This window comes from Oryctolagus cuniculus, chromosome 9 (assembly GCF_964237555.1).
Source record: "Oryctolagus cuniculus chromosome 9, mOryCun1.1, whole genome shotgun sequence".
NCBI classification, from domain to species: domain Eukaryota; kingdom Metazoa; phylum Chordata; class Mammalia; order Lagomorpha; family Leporidae; genus Oryctolagus; species Oryctolagus cuniculus.
This window is the reverse complement of record NC_091440.1, coordinates 82,965,038-82,984,951: the sequence shown is the minus strand read 5'-3', so window position 1 is coordinate 82,984,951 and position 19,914 is coordinate 82,965,038. Positions and strand designations below refer to the sequence as shown.

The following is a 19,914-nucleotide window of genomic DNA, read 5'->3' as shown; positions in this document are numbered from 1 at the left end:
TATGAAACTTTTTTATGAAATATGTAATATGCAAATGTTTTCTCCTGATCTTTGATTTGTCTGTTCATATTTAAAATGAGGAACACATTTAAAATATTTTAATGAAATGCATATTATCAATTATTTATTGCCTAAGGATCATATTTTAGTGTTGGATATAAGAACTTTTTACCTAGCCAATAAAATCCCTTGAAATCTTTCCCCAAAATCAACTGACCATGGAAGTAAGGGTTGATGCCTGGATTGGACTCATAATTGTGGGTCCATTAATCTCACATATACTTATCATTGTACTAGCTGCAAACTGTCTTGATTTCTTTAGGTTTATAGAAAGATTTCAAATAGGAGAGTATGTCTTCCAGGTTTGTTCTTTATATATGTTTTTTCACCATCTAGATCCTTTGAATTTCCATATAAATTTTAGGATACACTGGTCAAGCAGCCTGCTGCGATTTTGGTTGGGATTGGGTTGAATTTATACATTTATTTGAAGGGATTTCCATGTTAACATTGTTTCTTTTTTTTTTTTTCTCTTTTCTTGTTTATTTTAACTTTTATTTAATGAATATAAATTTCCAAAGTACAGCTTATCGATTACAATGGCTTCCCCCCATAACTTCCCTCCCACCTGCAACCCTCCCCTTTCATTCTCCCTCCCCCCTTCCATTCATATCAAGATTCATTTTCAATTCTCTTTATATACAGAAGATCAGTTTAGCATATATTAAGTAAAGATTTCAACAGTTTGCACCCACATAGACACACAAAGTGTAAAATACTGTTTGAGTAGTAGTTATAGCATTAAATCACAATGTACAGCACATTAACGACAGAGATCCTACATGAGGAGTAAGTGCACAGTGACTCCTGTTGTTGACTTAACAAATTGACACTCTTGTTTATGGCATCAGTAATCACCCTAAGCTCTTGTCATGAGTTGCCAAGGCTATGGAAGCCTTTTGAGTTAACTGACTCCGATCATGTTTAGACAAGGTCATGGTCAAAGTGGAAGTTCTCTCCTCCCTTCAGAGAAAGGTACCTCCTTCTTTGATGACCCATTCTTTCCACTGGGATCTCACTTGCGGAGATCTTTCATTTAGTTAGTTGTGGTTTTTTTTTTTTTTTTTTTTTTTTTTGCCAGAGTGTTTTGGCTTTCCATGCCAGTAATACTCTCATGGGCTTTTCAGCCAGATCCATGTGCCTTAAGGACTGATTCTGAGGCCAGAGTGCTGTTTAGGACATCTGCCATTCTATGGGTCTGCTGTGTATCTCACGTCCCATGTTGGATCGTTCTCTCCCTTTTTTATTCTATCAGCTAGTATTTGCAGACACTATTCTTGTTTATGTGATCCCTTCGGTTCTTAGTCCTATCATTATGATCAATTGTGAACAGAAATTGATCACTGGGACTAGTGAGATGGCATTGGTACATGCCACCTTGATGGGATTGAATTGGAATCCCCTGGTATGTTTCTAACTCTACCGTTTGAGGTAAGTCAGCTTGAGCATGTCCCGAATTGCACATCTCTTCCCTCTCTTATTCCCACTCTTATATTTAACAGCAATCACTTTTCAGTCACGTTTCAGCACTTAAGAATAACTGTGTATTGATTACAGTATTCAACCAAAAGTATTAAGTAGAGCAAACAAAAAAAAATACTAAGAGGGATAACATATTAAGTTGTTCATCAACAGGCAGGGCAAGGGCTGATCAAGTCACCGTTTCGCATAGTGTTCATTTCACTTTAACAGGTTTCCTTTTTGGTGCTCAGTTAGTTGTCACCGATCAGGGAGAACATATGGTATGATCTGGAAAAAATGATGCTGAAATTAATATGGAGACAAAAGAGACCTCGAATAGCTAAAGCAATCTTGTACAACAAAAACAAAGCCGGAGGCATCTCAATACCAGATTTCAGGACATACTACAGGGCAGTTGTAATCAAAACAGCATGGTACTGATACAGAAACAGATGGATAGACCAATGGAACAGAATTGAAACACCAGAAATCAATCCAAACATCTACAGCCAACTTATATTTGATCAAGGATCTAAAACCAATTCCTGGAGCAAGGACAGTCTATTCAATAAATGGTGCTGGGAAAATTGGATTTCCACGTGCAGAAGCATGAAGCAAGACCCCTACCTTTCACCTTACACAAAAATCCACTCAACATGGATTAAAGACTTAAGTCTACGACCTGACACCATCAAATTACTAGAGAGCATCGGAAAAACCCTGCAAGATATAGGTACCGGCAAAGACTTCTTGGAAAATACCCTGGAAGCACAGGCAGTTAAAACCAAAATTAATATTTGGGATTGCATCAAATTGAGAAGTTTCTGTACTTCAAAAGAAACAGTCAGGAAAGTGAAGAGGCAACCGACAGAATGGGAAAAAATATTTGCAAACTATGCAACAGATAAAGGGTTAATAACCAGAATCTACAAAGAGATCAAGAAACTCCACAACATCAAAAGAAACAACCCAATTAAGAGATGGGCCAAGGACCTCAATAGACATTTTTCAAAAGAGGAAATCCAAATGGCCAACAGACACATGAAAAAATGTTCAAGATCACTAGCAATCAGGGAAATGCAAATCAAAACCACAATGAGGTTTCACCTCACCCCGGATAGAATGGCTCATATTCAGAAATCTACCAACAATAGATGCTGGAGTGGATGTGGGGAAAAAGGGACACTAACCCACTGTTGGTGGGAATGCAAACTGGTTAAGCCACTATGGAAGTCAGTCTGGAGATTCCTCAGAAACCTGAATATAACCCTACCATTCAACCCAGCCATCCCACTCCTTGGAATTTACCCAAAGGAAATTAAATTGGCAAACAAACAAGCTGTCTGCACATTAATGTTTATTGCAGCTCAATTCACAATAGCTAAGACCTGGAACCAACTTAAATGCCCATCAATAGTAGACTGGATAAAGAAATTATGGGACATGTACTCTATAGAATACTATACAGCAGTCAAAAACAATGAAACCTGGTCATTTACAACGAGATGGAGGAATTTGGAAAACATCATGCTGAGTGAATTAAGCCAGTCCCAAAGGGACAATTATCATATGTTCTCCCTGATCGGCGACAACTAACTGAGCACCAAAGGGGAAACTTGTTGAAGTGAAATGGACACTATGAGAAACAGTGACTTGATCAGCTCTTGTCCTGACTGTTGATGTACAATGTAATACTTTATCCATTTTAGTATTTTTTAGTACTATTGGTTGAACTCTGTGATTAACACACAATTATTCTTAGGTGTTTAAATTTTAACTGAAAAGTGATCCCTGTTAGGAATTTGGAAAGCATTATGCTGAGTGAAATAAGCCAGTCCCAATGGGACAAATACCATATGTTCTCCCTGATCGGTGACAACGTCGTTTCTTTGAATATTTATTTCTGATGTTTTATCTCTGTACTTTCCTCTGAAACGTGCCTTATATGTATGTTAATATGATATTTCCCCATAAGTCTCTGAGATTCTCTGTTCATTTTCTTCATTCTTTTTCCCCCTCTGAATTACAAATGGAATACAAATGGAATAGTTATCTACCTACAAATTTTCTTTTTTTGAGACTTATTTATTTATTTGAAAGTCAGATTACAGAGGGACTTTCCATCTGTTGGTTCACCCTGAGATGGCCACAATGGCTGGGGCTGAGCCAGACTGAAGCCAGAAGCCAGGAGCTTCATCCAGGTCTCCCACGTGGGTGGCAGGGGCTTAAGCACTTGGACCACCTACTGTTGCTTTCATAGGCCATTTGCATGGATCTGGATCAGACGTGGAGCATCCAGGACTGGAAATGGCACCCCATATTTGCTGCTGGCATCATAGGAGGTTGCTTTACCTGCTATGCCACAATGCTGGCCCCCTCTATAAATTTTCTAATTCATTCCTATGGAAACTTACATTATGCTATTGAGACTACTCTAGTTATATTTTTTTCTTATTCTATTTTATGTTTTGAAATTATATTTGGTTCTTCTTTTATTGTTTATAAAATTTAGATGATCTAACTGGTGAATCATTGTTACCATAGTTTTAAAATTCTTTTAATTTTATTTATTAGAGAGAGAGAGAGAGAGAGAGAGAGAGAGAGAGATCCTATTTGCTGGTTCATTCCTCAAATGCCCTCAGTGGTCAAGGGCTGACGAGTCATACTGGGGGCTGGGAAGTTCTCCCATGTGGGTGGCAGGAATAGACCTGAGCCATCTCTGCTGCCTTCAAAGTATGTATTAGTAGGAAGCTAACTTAAGGAGCCAGAGTTGGGAATAAAGCCCATCCCAATGGGGGATGCAGGTAAGTCAACTGGCACCTTAATTCCTAGGATAACCAGCATCTCAACTGCTTAAGATGCTCATCTCTCCATTACTTCTATGTTTATTTATTTCACTTGAAAGGCAGAGTGACAGAGAAGGAGGGAGAATGGGAGATCTTTCATCTACTGGTTCACTCCCCAAATGTCTGTAACATCCAGGGCAAGGCCAGGCTGAAGCTAGGAACCTGAACTACACTGAGGGTTCCTATGTGGGTGGCAGAGACTCAAGCATTAAACTATGGCGGTTGCACTTCATTATATTTTTTAAAGATTTATTTATTTGTTTGATAATCAGGGTTATACAGAGAGAGAAGGAGAGGCTAGGCAATGAGAGTGAGAGAGAGAGGTCTTACATCCGCTGGTTCACTCCCCAATTGGCCACAATGCCCAGAGCTGTGCCGATCCAAAGCCAGGAGCCAGGAGCTTCTTCTGGGAGTCCCACGCAGGTGCAGGGGCCCAAGCACTTGTACCACCTTCTGCTGCTTTAGCAGAGAGCTGGATCAGAAGTGGAGCAGCCGGGTCCTGAGCCAGCACCCATATGGAATACCGCACTGCAGGTGATGGCTTTACACGCTACACCACAGTGCCAGCCCCATTCAGGATGTATTAGCAGGAAGCTGGGTCAGAAGCAGGAGCACCAGGACTCAAATGGCACTCTGGAATGGGATGTGGGCATCTTAACCTGCTGCACCACATGCTTACTCCATCCTTTACTTTTTTAAACAGTTTCATGTGGTTCTTTGAGAATGATTGTTTTGCTTGTATTGTTTGTTAAATTTAATATTTGAGTTCCTCAGAGGTGGTTTACATTGACTTCTAATATTTCTTTTCCTGAGAATAGTTCACATTTTCTTGTATCTTTGCATGTCGTTTTTGTTGTTGTTGTTGTGGTCGTTTAAAACTAGACATTCTATATAATATATTATAGGAGCTCTAGGCTCTGAGTTCTGTCTCCTCCCTCCCTTGAGAAAGTTTTTTCATTTGGTAACAGTTTGAGACCAAATTTCTGAGGTCCTTCTTCTCTGCAGTGTGCAGATGTTGCTATGATTGCTCGTTTTTAAATTCTTATTTTTATTTGTAAACCTTGTTTCCTCAGAGTTGGTATCAGCCCAGCTTAAAGGTCTCCCAGTGAACGACTGTGTCCCAACCTCTTGAGGCAGTAAAGCTTCCATCTTCTGCCTTATGGGATTCAGAGACACATTCATAATGAAAGTGATTTACCTGGTCCACTCCTAATTTTAATTTTTAGCAGTCTCCCTGTGGCATCTCCTCTGGGTATGTGCATGGCTTCATATCCATCCAGGAAAGCACCAATGTCTGGTGCTACCTTCAATTTCTCCTACATCCACAGACGTCTATGCACCTGAAGGGAACTTTTGGATTCTGCAGTGATATGTGATATGTGTGAGCTTATCAAGGTGATGGATAACTATATCACTCACCAGATCCTGGTGCCCAGTGCTAAGTTGCAGGCCATTCTTTTTTTTTTTTTTTAAGATTTATTGTATTTATTTGAATGACAGAGTTACAGAGAGAGGAGGAGAGGCAGAGAGAGAGAGAGAGAGGTCTTCCATCCACTGGTTCACTCCCCAGATGACCATAACGGCCGGAGCTGTGCTGATCCAAAGCCAGGAGCTTCTTCCAGGTCTCCAACGCAGGTACAGGGGCCTAAGGACTTGGGCCATCTTCTACTGCTATCCCAGGCCATAGCAGAGAGCTGGATCTGAAGTGGAGCAGCTGGGACTAGAACCAGTGCCCATATGGGATGCTGGTGCTTCAGGACACGGCTTTAACCGGCTGGGTTACTGCACTGGTCCCTAATGGCTATTCTGATACTGTTGCTCATCCAGCCAGTCCCTCAAACTCTGGCTGGGCTGGATACACTGTTGGCCTTCCTCATCCATTTGCCAACCTGCTTAGAGTATAAGGATTTCCCAGACTCCAAGTCAATTGAGTGTTCTCTGCAGTTCTGCTTGTTTGGGCAACTTTCCCTTCCTGGCAGAACTGCCATCATGGCCAGTCATAAATTCCCACCGGTATGATGTGCTGCACAGTGTTTTTCTTGAATACACGCTTATTAATTTGTCACATTTTCAGTGGAGTTTCAGGTTCTGAAATGCTCACTTTGGGCAACTTTGTTCACTGTTATGGTTGTTTTTATGGGGGATGGTGTTAGCTGAGTTTCTTGCTCTCCTATTTCACAAGTCCACCCCCAATATATTCTTAAATATCATTAAAGACATTAATTTCAGAGTTTAAAAAAGTGATCTCAATGATCTATTTCTTCTGGGGCCATATTGTATGTTCGTATGTCACTTTCTATTTCTGCCTTTCTGGCAATCTTTTGTCACCAAGGCTACGTTTAAACAGTGGAACTGGAGCCACTGCCTCCCTTCCTCTTGAATATTTGTTCCAGGGCCACTTGTCCTTCCTCCCATCTGTGTCCCCTGACCATATATTATCCTCCCTGAGGCAGGAAGCCTTCATTCCCTGCACCGCTCTCCCTCCTTGGGTTGGAGAGACTCAGGCCCACCTTTAGTCTTCCCTCTAGTACCTTAATTAACTAATTAATTATTCATTAATGTCCAGGCCAGAGACAGGGATCCAGAGGCACGGTGGAGCTTCCAGTTCAATGCTTTGTTCCGGAGAGTGACTTTAGTTCCTCCAGCACAGGCAGTCCGGTCTCCAGGGAGGAATCTGATAACAGGGACTAGCCAGGTCTTGAAGTGTTAACCCAGGCTATGGACCATACTCTGAGGTCTGGGTTTGGCAGGTTGTAGTCCCTGTTATGGAGTGGGGTCAAATTACAGACGTTACCATCTGGGCAGTGTGCTTCAATGTGACTTCTTGCTTCCCCACCTCCATTCAATGTTTGTTCTTTATCATAGAACAAGAAGGACAACCTAGTCCCTCCTGTGCCTCCTACCACTCGGGATTTTCCTGTTGTCCCCAAATGTGAACTGTGAGGCGTGTGCCATTTTTCTTCCCCAAAAGCCATGGTCTGTTTTGGTCATTGCACCAATCTCTACCAGGAAAGAATCTCAGCCTTATAAAGGATGGCAGAGAGGAAGGCTGCCTCAGCTCCGTGTGTTTTCCATGAAAGTAGGCAAAACTTAGTGGCTCAGAGCAGGGCAGGCACAAAGTGGCAGGAGCATTAGCATAACTGTGCCAGTTGGTCTTGTCCCCAGATCCTGTGGTTGACATGACAGATCCAGGTAGAAACTCCTCTTGGAAGAGGAGTGCACAGCCATAGAGGAAGCATTTAGAGCTCAGAACATTTTTTAGCAAGCAGCAAACAAGTAAGTCCTTGTTCCCGAGGAAGCAAGTAGTTACATAGTAATCAAGTGATGATTGCCTCCTCTTATTAGTTGTCTATTCCACTAGCTACAGAAAGTGCTCAGGTTCAAGGGAGGGAGTGTTCTTACAGTTTAGCAGAAGCAGCAGTAGTGCAGGAATGCTCAGTGTTCACAGCAAATGATAGCACTGGAGCCAGTGAAACTGGTTGAATTTACCACAGATTTGTAAAATCAGAGCTGACAGCATTTCCTAAAGGATTCTACTATCATTTAAAAATTTTTTTATTAAGAATATATTCACCTCATAAATCAAGTTGGTTGTCTCACTGATTTATGCTTAGTGCTTAGATTAGCGCCTGGTGGAGAATAAAAGTTCAGTAAATATTTTATGACTGACAGAAATCAAATTAAGTATCACCCTTATTATTATTATTTTTTTTGCCAGGCAGAGTTAGATAGTGAGAGAGAGAGACAGAGAGAGAGAGTTATAGACAGTGAGAGAGACACAGAGAAAGGTCTTCCTTCCGTTGGTTCACTCCCCTAATGGCCACTATGGACGGTGAAGCCAGGAGCCAGGTGCTTCCTCCTGGTCTCCCATGTGGATGCAGGGACCCAAGCACTTGGGCCATCCTCCACTGCCTTCCTGGGCCACAGCAGAGAGCTGGACTGGAAGAGGAGCAGCCGGGACAGAACTGGTGCCCCGACCTGGACTAGAACCCAGGGTGCCAGCACCGCAGGTGGAAGATTAGCCTAGTGAGCCATGGCACCAGCCAGTATCACCCTTATTATTATCTAAATATTATTTCCAGTGGAGCCATGTAGTGTCCTATGATTATATTTTTACATGAACCAATGTTCTTTTACTTGATTTAAGCACTGCCTCATTTTTTTGTTTGCTCGAGCAACTAGACACTGTCACTAATTCATCCCTGGATGCTCTGTCAGAAATTTTACTGTTGTTCAAAGATATTGAAACCTGTGATGTAATATTTCAAATATATTTTCTTCCTCTCTCCCTCCCTCCTTCCTTCCTTCCTTCCTTCCTTCCTTCCTTCCTTCCTTCCTTCCTTATTCTTTCCTTCTTTTTTTTTTTCAGATTTTATTTATCTAGTCGAGAGGCAGAGTTGCAAACAGAGAGAAGGAGAGACAGAAAGGTCTTTCATCCACTGGTTGGAATGGCTAGGGCTGGACTGATACAAAGCCAGGAGCTTCTTCCGGTCTCCCACATGGGTGCAGAGGATCAAGAGAGCTGGATGGGAAGTGGAATAGCCAGGACACGAAATAGCACCCATATGAGATGCCGGCGCTGCAGGGGAGGCTTAGCCTACTACACTACAGTGCTGGCCCCCAGATATATTTTCTTAGAGATATCCATACCTGAACCCTCAGTCCTTGTAGGGAGCCAGCTTGACATGACTGTGGTCATCTCAGTCATTAATACCATCTTGCCCTGTAGGTAATCCTGACCATCATCCCAAACCCTTGGGATGAACAGAGTCATTAAGATAACCTGCAGCTCTCATCTGGCACCAGAAATGTTAATATTTTTTGAGAAAATTCAGGTGCATTTCAGTTGTCTAGAAAACTCTGATTCCTGACACAAGGCGCAGGTATCCACTGTCTTGTGACCACCTAAGAGTGTGCTTCCGTCCTTAACGCCACAGTAAATGACACCATGTAATTCTGAATTTGTCTGCCTCTTTCTTGGGTCCCCTGAAACCTTCTGCCTTTGGCAATTGTTTCTCAGTGTCCTGGGTTTTCCATGGTTCTCTTGCACCGATGTGCACACAATGCTCTCTGGGATTCAGGCACAGATCTTTTCTGTGGTTCTTGCATGAGGAACCCCTTGCAGCTTGCAGTAATTTAAATCTCCTGAAAAGGATGGAGAATGGCCCCAGGAAGCACCCTTTTGTGGAAATGCCTTTATGATATGTTGGCACTTGACCAGCTTTGGAGACCGGTTGGTATAGTGCTTTAGAAATCATTTTCCTCCAAGATTTCAAAGCATTCCCCTTTGTCTTTCAATTCTATGTTGCTACTGAGACTGAGCTATTCAGGGCAGTTCTTGTATGTGGCTCCTTCCCCCGATCTGTAGCATCTACTGACCACCTGTATTCCATTCTGTGTGCTGGGCATTCAGTTAGCTATTCCTTTGGCAATTCCCTTCCATCCATTTTTAATTTTTCTCTCTGGAATATTTGATATTTATTTATTTAGATTTTTATTTATTTATTTGAGAGTTACAGACAGTGAGAGAGAGAGAGAAAAGTCTTCCTTCCATTGGTTCACTCCTCAAATGGCCGCAACAGTCGGAGCTTCGCTGATCCAAGCCAGGAGCCAGGTGCTTCCTGCTGGTCTCCCATGTGGGTGCAGGGGCCCAAGCACTTGGGTCATCTTCTACTGCTTTCCCAGGCCATAGCAGAGAGCTGGATGGGAAGAGGAGCAGCCAGGACTAGAACCAGTGCTCATATGGGATGCGGGTGCCGCAGGCGGAGGATTAACCTACTGTGCCATGGGCCAGCCTCTGGAATGTTTAATATTTAAATGTTTGATAGTTTGGAGCAATTCTCTAAATTTCTTGTGTGTGTGTGTGTGTGTGTGTGTGTGTATGTGTGTATGTATATATATATATATATACATATATATATTCATATCTTTTTTTAAAGATTTATTTATTTATTTGAAAGGCAGAACTACAGAGAGGCAGAGAGAGAGAAATCTGTCTGCTGGGTCACTACCCAGATGGCCGCAACGGTCAGAGTTGAGCCAATCCAAAGCCAGGAGCCAGGAGCTTCTTCTGGATGTCTCATGTGGGTGCAGGGGTCTAAGGACTTGGGCCATCTTCTACTGCTTTCCCAGGCCATAGCAGAGAGCTGGATTAGAAGAGGAGCAGCCAGGACTAGAACCAGTGCCCACTTGGTATGCTGGCACTGCAGGCAGTGGCTTTACCTGCTGCGCCACAGTGCTGGTCTATCATCTCTTTGTTTTTTTTTTTTTTGTTCTACCCTCTCCCCCAGCACATTCCAAGAGATTCTGCAGGTGCTTCAGGCCAAGGCATTAGTGCACCACAGCACTAGCCCCTGAATATAGTGGTTCTTTTCCCCCATACCCACCCTCCCCTACCAACTCTCATCCCACCTCCCTGTCCCTCACCCATCTCCTTCTTCATTATGGTTCATTTTTAGTTTGATTTTATATACAGAGGAGCAACCCCATGTTTAGCATAGATTTCAAATGTTTGTACCCATGCACACACACAACATATAGTGCACAGTTTGGGAACAAAATTTGTAGTTGATTTCCATAATACTACTCATTAAGGACAGAGGTCCTACCTGGGGAGTAAGTGCACAGTGACTTCTGTTGGGTAGAACAACTTTTAAACAGCTTCTCAGGCCTGACACAGAAGACATTCTTTATGAATGTATTCCACTACATGTTGATTCAACAGTTCAAATTAGTTTATCTCAATAATCCTTTACTGGCTGGTGACACAGTTGTTCTTCAAGGAGAAATACCTTGACCAAGAGAAGAGCTTTATGGTTTTTGAAAATAGGAGATTTGTACTTTAAGATACTTTGATGCTATAGTCTAAAGACATGTGCTCTTGAATGGACTCTGAGTGTTCTTTATAGTCATGGTCAAGAAAATACAGCCAAAGAAAGGAAGAACTGTACACCTCAGAGGCGTGGCCAGTGTGTTGGCAACCAGGAGTGATTGCAACAGACCAACTTCTGCAGGAGGGGCCCTTCTCAGGGTCCCCCTGGTTTATCTTAAAGGACTCAGGGATAGGAGAATTGTGGGATGAACATGGCAATCCCAAAGGCACGTATGTTTTATTGTCACAGCCGTCAACATGAGTGACACTAGTCAGGGCACAAATTTCCATGAACTTCAGCTTCCTCATTCCCTAACAAAACAATATAAGCATGACCTGGTAATGAACATGAATTTTGAAGTTAGGCATAAGATAGCTGGAGACTGGCTGTGCTACTGTTAACTAAAGATTTAAGTGTGAGTAAACCTTGTGTTTTGTTTTTGTTTTTTTTTTTTTTTGTCTGCTTTTAATTTTTGCCTTTTAGTTGTGAGCTAAGCATACAAAAGTATCACCCTTGTAGAGTTGATGGACTGAAATAATTTATTCCATTTGAAACACTTAGCTGAAATCTGTGCTTAACCTGGAGTTGGTCCTCTGTATATAAAATCAAACTAAAAATGAACCATAATGAAGAAGGGGATGGGAGAGGGAGAGGGAGGTGGGGTGGGACTCAGGGTGGGAGGGTGGGTATGGGGGAAAGAACCACTATATTCCTAAAGTTGTACCTATGAAAAATGTATTCATTAATTAAAAACTGAAAAAAAGGAAAAAAAAAACACAGCCCTACTGCTTGGACAAAGTAAGCCCTCTTGAATGTTACTGTTATTGATAAAACTATAATTATATAGTTACATTATATATAACAATATATAGTTATAATTATATAGTACATTAACATATTTTCTATAATCATTACCATTAATATTTACATTAGTTTAACCATATAAAAATTTTAAGTATATTTGAGAGGTGGAGAGAAAGAGTAAGAGACAGATAGAGAGATCCCCTCTGCTAGTTTACTCCAAATGCCTTGAAAGGACTGGGCTGGGCTGGGCCAGAGCCAGGAGCTGGGATTGCAATCTAGTTCTACCAGAAGCATTGTGGAAACCCAACTACTTCAGCCACCATTATTGCCTCCCAGGGTCTGCACTGGTGGAAAGTTGGAGCCAGAACTGAAACTGGAAGTTGAACCCAGGCACTGCTTGTAAGATCCAAGAATCTTAACCACTAGACTAAACACCTGCCCCCTCGACTATATTTTTCTTGTGTCATCAATATGTTTAAAGATTGGTTGCAATAATAATACTATAAAATAAACACTCATCAGAGGTGATCAATAGCAAGTATCTGAGTAATTATATAGGTTATTTTCCATTATTCATAAAACATTAAAATTAAAATTAAACTATTTTAACCAGGCATTCTCAAAGTCATATGTATTTTCACTCATGTGCTTAAAGAGAGGAGACAATTTGTGTTAAATCTTTCTCAAACTCACCAAAACTTGGTTTTTCTTCCTTTGTTGGACATGCAGGAGACATATTTTCCAGCTACTTTTGATGGGGCCATATGAGTTGTTCAGTTAAATGATAAATGAGAGCAAGCAAGGAGTCACGATTAAGGCAATGACAAGGCCCTGGAGCCAATTCTCTTTGTGTCTGTTCCTCATGTTAGAATGGAGGAACCAGAGAATCTAAGCAACTTGGATGACTGAATCATTGCAGGAAGGGAAACTGATCTGGAGAGGCGGCCAGGTCTAATGCGCACTTTCTAAAAGTGAAAAACTTCTATGATGAAGGCATTGAGATAACAAAGTTGTTTGTTACAGCTGCATAGCCCAAGGGATCCTCACTAATCTACTGTTCTAAGGTTGAAGCTACTCTTCAGTTTCCAGACCTTTTATTCAGAGAGTTAAGCAGTTGTAATTAGTCAGAGGTCACCCAATTAGGGGCACAACTTGGACTAACATCCTGTTTCCAGGGTTTCTTTCTGCTACATTCTTCTGCCTATTGATGTTCCATAGCCTACATCTAATATACAGAAAACAAAGTAAGTAAGTAAAGCACAAGACATGTCCCATTGTGGGTCATTTAACAAATGATAACTGATGTTTTGATTCTCCATTCTATATCTATTGCTTCACACTTCTGTCTGTGCCAAACATGTTGATTAACGCCCTTTAATTCTGAACTAGCATTAAACTAGGAATTGATAATGTGTTTCAATTTAGGAGCAATTACATTTTTATAGCTTAGATGCTGGCACAGAATCTATACTTCACTCCATTTACATCCATTTAACACAAAAGAAATGCCTATCCATTTTTCAGAGAATGACAGGAAATGCATTCACATTTTGTTTGCAACTGGGAATTTTGAGAGTTTATATTAAGCCAGACCCTTGTGAATTACATTGTCATCATCCCTTTTTTTCTCCATTCTCCTGTCCTTGTGTTGTCCCTCCCCTACATCCTATATAGCAATTATCTGGGACTTTGGAAGGAATTCTACCACACCACTGCAAACTCCTCGTGGCACATCAAGGCAACCTCTGACCTCAGCATAACTCAGGACAACAGAAGGCTTCAAACTACCACTGGAAACATAGAACCTTAGGTTTACCATGGGCCTTAGAGCTCCACTATTCCAGAGCATCCCAAATTCTTGTGCAAAGAAATGCCTGAAAATTACCTGGTGTGCTTCTCAGAAGGATTGCTTCTTAGCCTCACCCTTAACTTACTGAATGAATTTCAGGATTTTAGTGGGACAGAAAAATTTTAAAATTTTGAAAACATTATTTTCATCACAGTCACCCCTAAACTCAAGGTTATTTTTCCTTCCAGATCATTTCAATATATTGTCCAGTTTGGGAACATTTCAGTTCCTACCTGAATTCTGGAATCACCTCCACAGATCTTCTGTATTATAGTTATTGCTCCCAATTTTATATCAGTTCCCACTGTCTTCACACTCAATCCCCTTCTTCGCAGTTTCATTTGATCTACAGAGATCCAACACAAGAGTGCTATTTTGATTCCTAATATGTGGAACTGGAGAAGGGCCTGGCAGCATCAAGAATATGTATATGGGTTTCTCAGCCCCTGCTCTTGCTAGGACCTGCAATGCCCATGCCGCTGCAAGGGGGCAGGAAGAGTAATGGAAGCAGGGGGTGGCCCTTGGCCCCGTCTGCAAAAATGAGGAGTGGATTGGCCTCAGATAAGAGCACAGTGTGTATCTCCAACTTATCTTTTTCTATGACAAACAACGACTTGTACTGGATATTTTTCAATGGCAAATATGGCAAACTTGTGAAGGCCACTAGAATGAAAGAAAAGGTACCAGGGAGAGTAAAGGGGTTGCAATTATTTTGTTTTTGGATAAAGACAGTGCATAACTGCACCAGAACAATAAAAAACAAACAGTTATTAGGGAGAGTGATAAAAGCACGCATTGCAACCCACAACAGAAGAGCAGCTGAGTTCATCAAAGACAAAACTACTTTGATAAATCCAAACCCTATGGATGGGGGGAAGTGGACACTTACGTCGCACTTGTCCTACAAGTTTGCTTGCAGAATGTGAACCTCCAAAGAAGAAAGAAAAGAAGAAGAAATGTCCTGAAGCAGCAGAAGAAATCACAGAAGTAGGAGAAAGTGAAGATGAAGGGGAAGACCCTGCTGTGGACAGCGTCAGCCAGGTGGTTGCCTTGCCGGCAGCAAGGCAAAACTGAAAAACCAAAAATTGGAAATGCACTTCAAGGGCTCCCTCACCAACAGATAGCTCAAGGAGCCTGAGGATAAATAAAAGCTCATATGTCAGTGATGAGGAAGAGCTGAGTGAATAACACTGTGTTTATTGGTAAATACATTAAAAAAAAAAGTCTAGAAGCACAAAGTTCAGCTGAGGACTACGGTTAGTTTCAGAATTTAAGCATAAGAATTCTTAACACCAGATAGCTTTTTTATTTTGTTTACTAGAAAATAGTTCATAGGAAATTTAAAAATATTTATAAAGTGTCACATTCCTATCTCGCCTGAGCGCAGTGTAGTTGGAACATCCCTAATCTGAAATCTTAAATAGTACAAAGTCTGAAACATTTTCAACACCAGTACAGGTCTCAAGTAGGATGTTCCATACAATGGAACTCTGTTTCATGACAACATTATTACACAACCTGTATAAAATTGTCTTCAGGCTATGTATATAATGTTTATAGAAAACAAAGATGAAATTCATGTTTAGGCTCAGATCAAATCCCAAAGATGTCTCATTATGTATACACAACAACTCCAAAATAATAAAAATTAAAAATCCTGGAATCTAAAGTAGTCTGGTCCCAAGTATTTCAGATAAGAGATATACAACCTGTACTAAAAATCAGTATTTGCTCATAATAATCTTGAAAAGAGTGAATTTTAATAAAAATAAGAAAGCAGTACAATTATGGTAATACTATTGTCATCCCATGAGAAAAAGATGTTAAAGGGATTTTAGATGTTCATTATAAGATTTTATTTGTCTTATTGGTTTACATGTCTTTTGAAGTTTAGTCTTCAAAACAAATATCATAAAATGCTAATCAACTTTTTTAAAGATTTACTTTATTTATTTGAAAGAGTTAAAGAGAGAGGTAGAGACAGAGGTTTTCCATCTGCTGGTTCACTCCCCAGATGGCCACAATGGCTGGAGCTTCACCAATCTGAAGCCAGGAACTGGGAGCTTCTTCTGGGTCTCCCATGTGGATGTAGGGGCCCAAAGTCTTGGGCCATCTTCTACTGCTATCCCAAGCCATAGCAGAGAGCTGGATCAGAAGAGGAGCAGCCAGGACTAGAACTGGCGCCCATATGGGATGCTGGTGCTTCAGGACAGGGCTTTAACCCACTGTACTACAGCGCCATGCCCAGCTAGTAAACTTTTTAAAAATAAGTTTTTCTTAAAATTATATATGAAGGATACTTCAAAGAATTAATTGAGGCCGGCGCCGCGGCTCAATAGGCTAATCCTCCAACTAGCGGCACCGGCACACTGGGTTCTAGTTCTGGTTGGGGCGCCGGATTCTGTCCCAGTTGCCCCTCTTCCAGGCCAGCTCTCTGCTGTGGCCCGGGAAGGCAGTGGAGGATAGCCCAAGTACATGGGCCCTGCACCCCATGGGAGACTAAGAGAAGCACCTGGCTCCTGGCTTTGGATCAGCATGGTGTGCTGGCCACAGCGTGCCAGGAATGGCGGCCATTGGAGGGTGAACCAACGGCAAAGGAAGACCTTTCTCTCTGTCTCTCTCTCTCTCACTATCCACTCTGCCTGTCAAAAAAAAATTAATTAAAATGGAGTTAAAAGGTAAATTTATTTGGTGCAAAAATTTTTTGAAATCCATGCTTAGAGGGATTTTCAACAAATTCATGGAAAATGCATATTTATGAAAAAACTATGCATGGATTTCGAATTATTTTTTGCACCAAAGCAAACCAGTTCTTATTTCAGTTTTTCTACAAACACTTTGCCTTGTATTATACCATGGAGATCATCCTTTAAATTGCTATTGGTAATGCTTATTGAATAAATATTACTTTTTTTCTTAGGAGCATATTTTCACTTTTAATAATCACCAAGTCCTACTTTTAAAACCTGTAGCTGCAATGTTTTGAAATTAAGGTCATGCTAAACATCTGGAACACTTTTATTGAATTTTTAGAAGACTGAAATAATCCTCCAGAGCTGAATTATAAAGAATTGTTCCTTGGAAATTCATCAGCAGCAAGTAGAATATATTGGAAATATTTTCTGCAGCCTTATTCATAATAGCCCCAGACTGGAAACATACCAAATGTCTATCAATAGGAGAGTGGATAACAAATTGTTATATTTAAACACCAGAATTCTACTCAGCTATAAAAAGGAGCAAACTAATGAATGACACCTGCAATGACATGGATCAATCTCAAACGATTATGTTAAGGAAATAAAAAGCCGTTCCAGCTGTATAAATTACAAGAAGAGGCACAAGAATTTCTAGCAAAAGAAAGCAGAAACTTGTTACCTTGGCACGAGGAAGAATAGACGGAGGCAAACACAAGAAATCTTTCTGAGATAAAGGAAAAGTTCTGAATCTCAATTTTGGGTGGTGCTTACCTGAGATCTATACTTGGTAAATCTCATGAAACCAAACACGTAAGATGCAAGCATTATATGTGTATTACACCCCAACTATAGCAGCAACAATAGCAGCAACAGTGGCTCATACAAACTTGGAAAAACCTGCATCATAATAGTGACAATAGAACCTTCTGGAATTTTCATCCCAAAATATAGTTTGGATGAGACAATGTACAGGTCATAAAGGCCTTCTACACTATCTCCCTTTCCTGGAAAGAAAGTAGTTTTGCATAGAGTTAAGGGAGAGTATTAGTAGGCCTACACTGTTACCTGGTTTCTACTAGAAATATTAGTAAGAACAGACTACGAGACCTTCATGGATTTACCAGTTACCTTGATGAGCTCGACAGTTCTAGGAACACTAGGGTACAATCCAACTATGGGAACCATATTGTACAGCTGGGGCATGGTGGAATATGCCTACTAGAGTTAACTATTCCTCCTGATCTACTACCCACAGGAACTGGTTAGGCTTCCCATGTTGCCTACAAAGACATGGGTGGGTGTTTTAGCTAGTCTCTTTTTTTATTTATTTTTATTTATTTATTTTTTGACAGGCAGAGTGGACAGTGAGAGAGAGAGACAGAGAGAAAGGTCTTCCTTTGCCGTTGGTTCACCCTCCAATGGCCGCCACGGCCGGCGTGCTGCGGCCAACGCACCACGCTGATCCGATGGCAGGAGCCAGGTTCTTCTCCTGGTCTCCCATGGGGTGCAGGGCCCAAGTACTTGGGCCATCCTCCACTGCACTCCCTGGCCACAGCAGAGAGCTGGCCTGGAAGAGGGGCAACTGGGACATAATCTGGCACCCCAACGGGGACTAGAACCCAGTGTGCGGGTGCCACAAGGTGGAGGATTAGCCTAGTGAGCCGCGGCGCTGGCCTAGCTAGTCTCTTAATGACTTCCACTTGGTTATGACGTGAATATGGGATAATACCTTGATTGCATGGTTTGGGACCTCCATGTGTACACTTGTCCTGTAACTCTATAGTCCCCTCCCATTCCGATGCTGAGTTTAGTCATGAAACTTGGCTTGACTAATGAGAGAGTAGAAAATTTGATACAAGCTGGAGGTGTGAAAAGGCACTTCCAGATTTCTAATTGATCTCTTGGGCCCCTTGTCCTGCCAAAAGCCTGTTGAAGAATGGCTGAGCTCTTCTGGCTAACAGCCCATCAATTTCTAGATTCAGAGTCACCTGGCTGACTTGGAGTTGACCACAGATGCATGAGAGAGCCCAGTGAAAACCGGAATTGACCAACTGAGCACAGCCTCCATTTTCTCACAATATCATGTGCTAATTGCAGTTATCATTTTAAGGCAATGAGTCTGGAGTGATTTATTATGTAGCAATAGCTAACTGATACCCAGTGCCAAGGAAGCATTCCCCCTCTCTTTAAGTAAAGAAGAAGAAAAGTCATTATGCCAATACAGATATTGTGATTCCAAAGAATCACAAAGACCACCTCATTTTGAAATACATTTAACAAAAGAAAGGCTAAAAATCTTAGAAAACATTCAGGTTATATTTCTCAACACAAATTTTCTTCAGTGGAGACAATTAGTCATAAATGAAGAATAATCCAAAAGTTCAAAGGACATGGGAAACAGTCACTGAATTGTAAATGGGCATGACACAAATCATAGATTTGATACTGAAAAAGATCAAACTTTGGATAAGAAAATGTCCTTATAGTAATAGAGTAAAAATATATAGAGAAAAGAAGCTTCAATGTAAAAGATCCAAAGTACAGATTTCAAGAAAAAGGAATTTAAGATCTAGAAATAGTAATCAAATAGAAGCATTTTTTTGTCTTCCACAAATAAATGAAACCTAAATCTAAAAACTTCATGGTATGAAAAAGAAAAACAAAAGTTACATTTGTGGTAGACTTTTCAGATTAAAGGAAGGCTCTAGAAGTAATTAAGAGAAAACATCGAAATTTACCCACAAGGAGAAACAAATCAAGTTGGACTCAGAGTGTTTCTCAAAATCAATGAATTAAAGAGGAGTCCATTGATGTGGTAAAATTCATTATTGTCTTATTTTAAGAAACTGCTGCAGCCACTCCAACCTCAGCAACAACCACCCTGATCAGTCAGCAGTCATCAGCATCAAGGCAAGACCTCCCTTGCGGCAAGCATTTGGCACAGTGGTTAAGTCATTGCTTGGGCTGCCGGTGTTCTCTATCAGAGTCCCTCTGAGTTTCAACTCTGTTTCCGACCCTGCTAATGCAAACTCTGGGAGGCAGCAGATGATGGCTCAAGTACTTGAGACACTGCTGCCCATGGAGGAGGTTTGGGTTGAGTTTAGGGCTTTGGGCTTATACCTGACCTAGCTCTGGCTGTTGTAGGCATTTAGGAAATAAACTAGGGGGTGGAAGATCTTTGTCTGCCTGTCTCTCTTTCTTTGTCTTTCAAATAAATATATAAATAATACAATAACTACGAAGACCTTCCATTGGCAAAAAATTGCAATTCACTGAAGCCTCAGATAATCATTAGCATTCCTTAATGATAAAGTATTTTTAAT

General features: G+C 41.1%; 1 pseudogene; it reads left to right on the top strand.

Moving 5' to 3' along the window:
* The first annotated feature begins 14,247 nt into the window (after positions 1–14,247).
* On the top strand, positions 14,248–15,119 carry LOC138843830 (zinc finger CCHC-type and RNA-binding motif-containing protein 1 pseudogene; annotated as a pseudogene).
* The last annotated feature ends 4,795 nt before the right edge of the window (positions 15,120–19,914 follow it).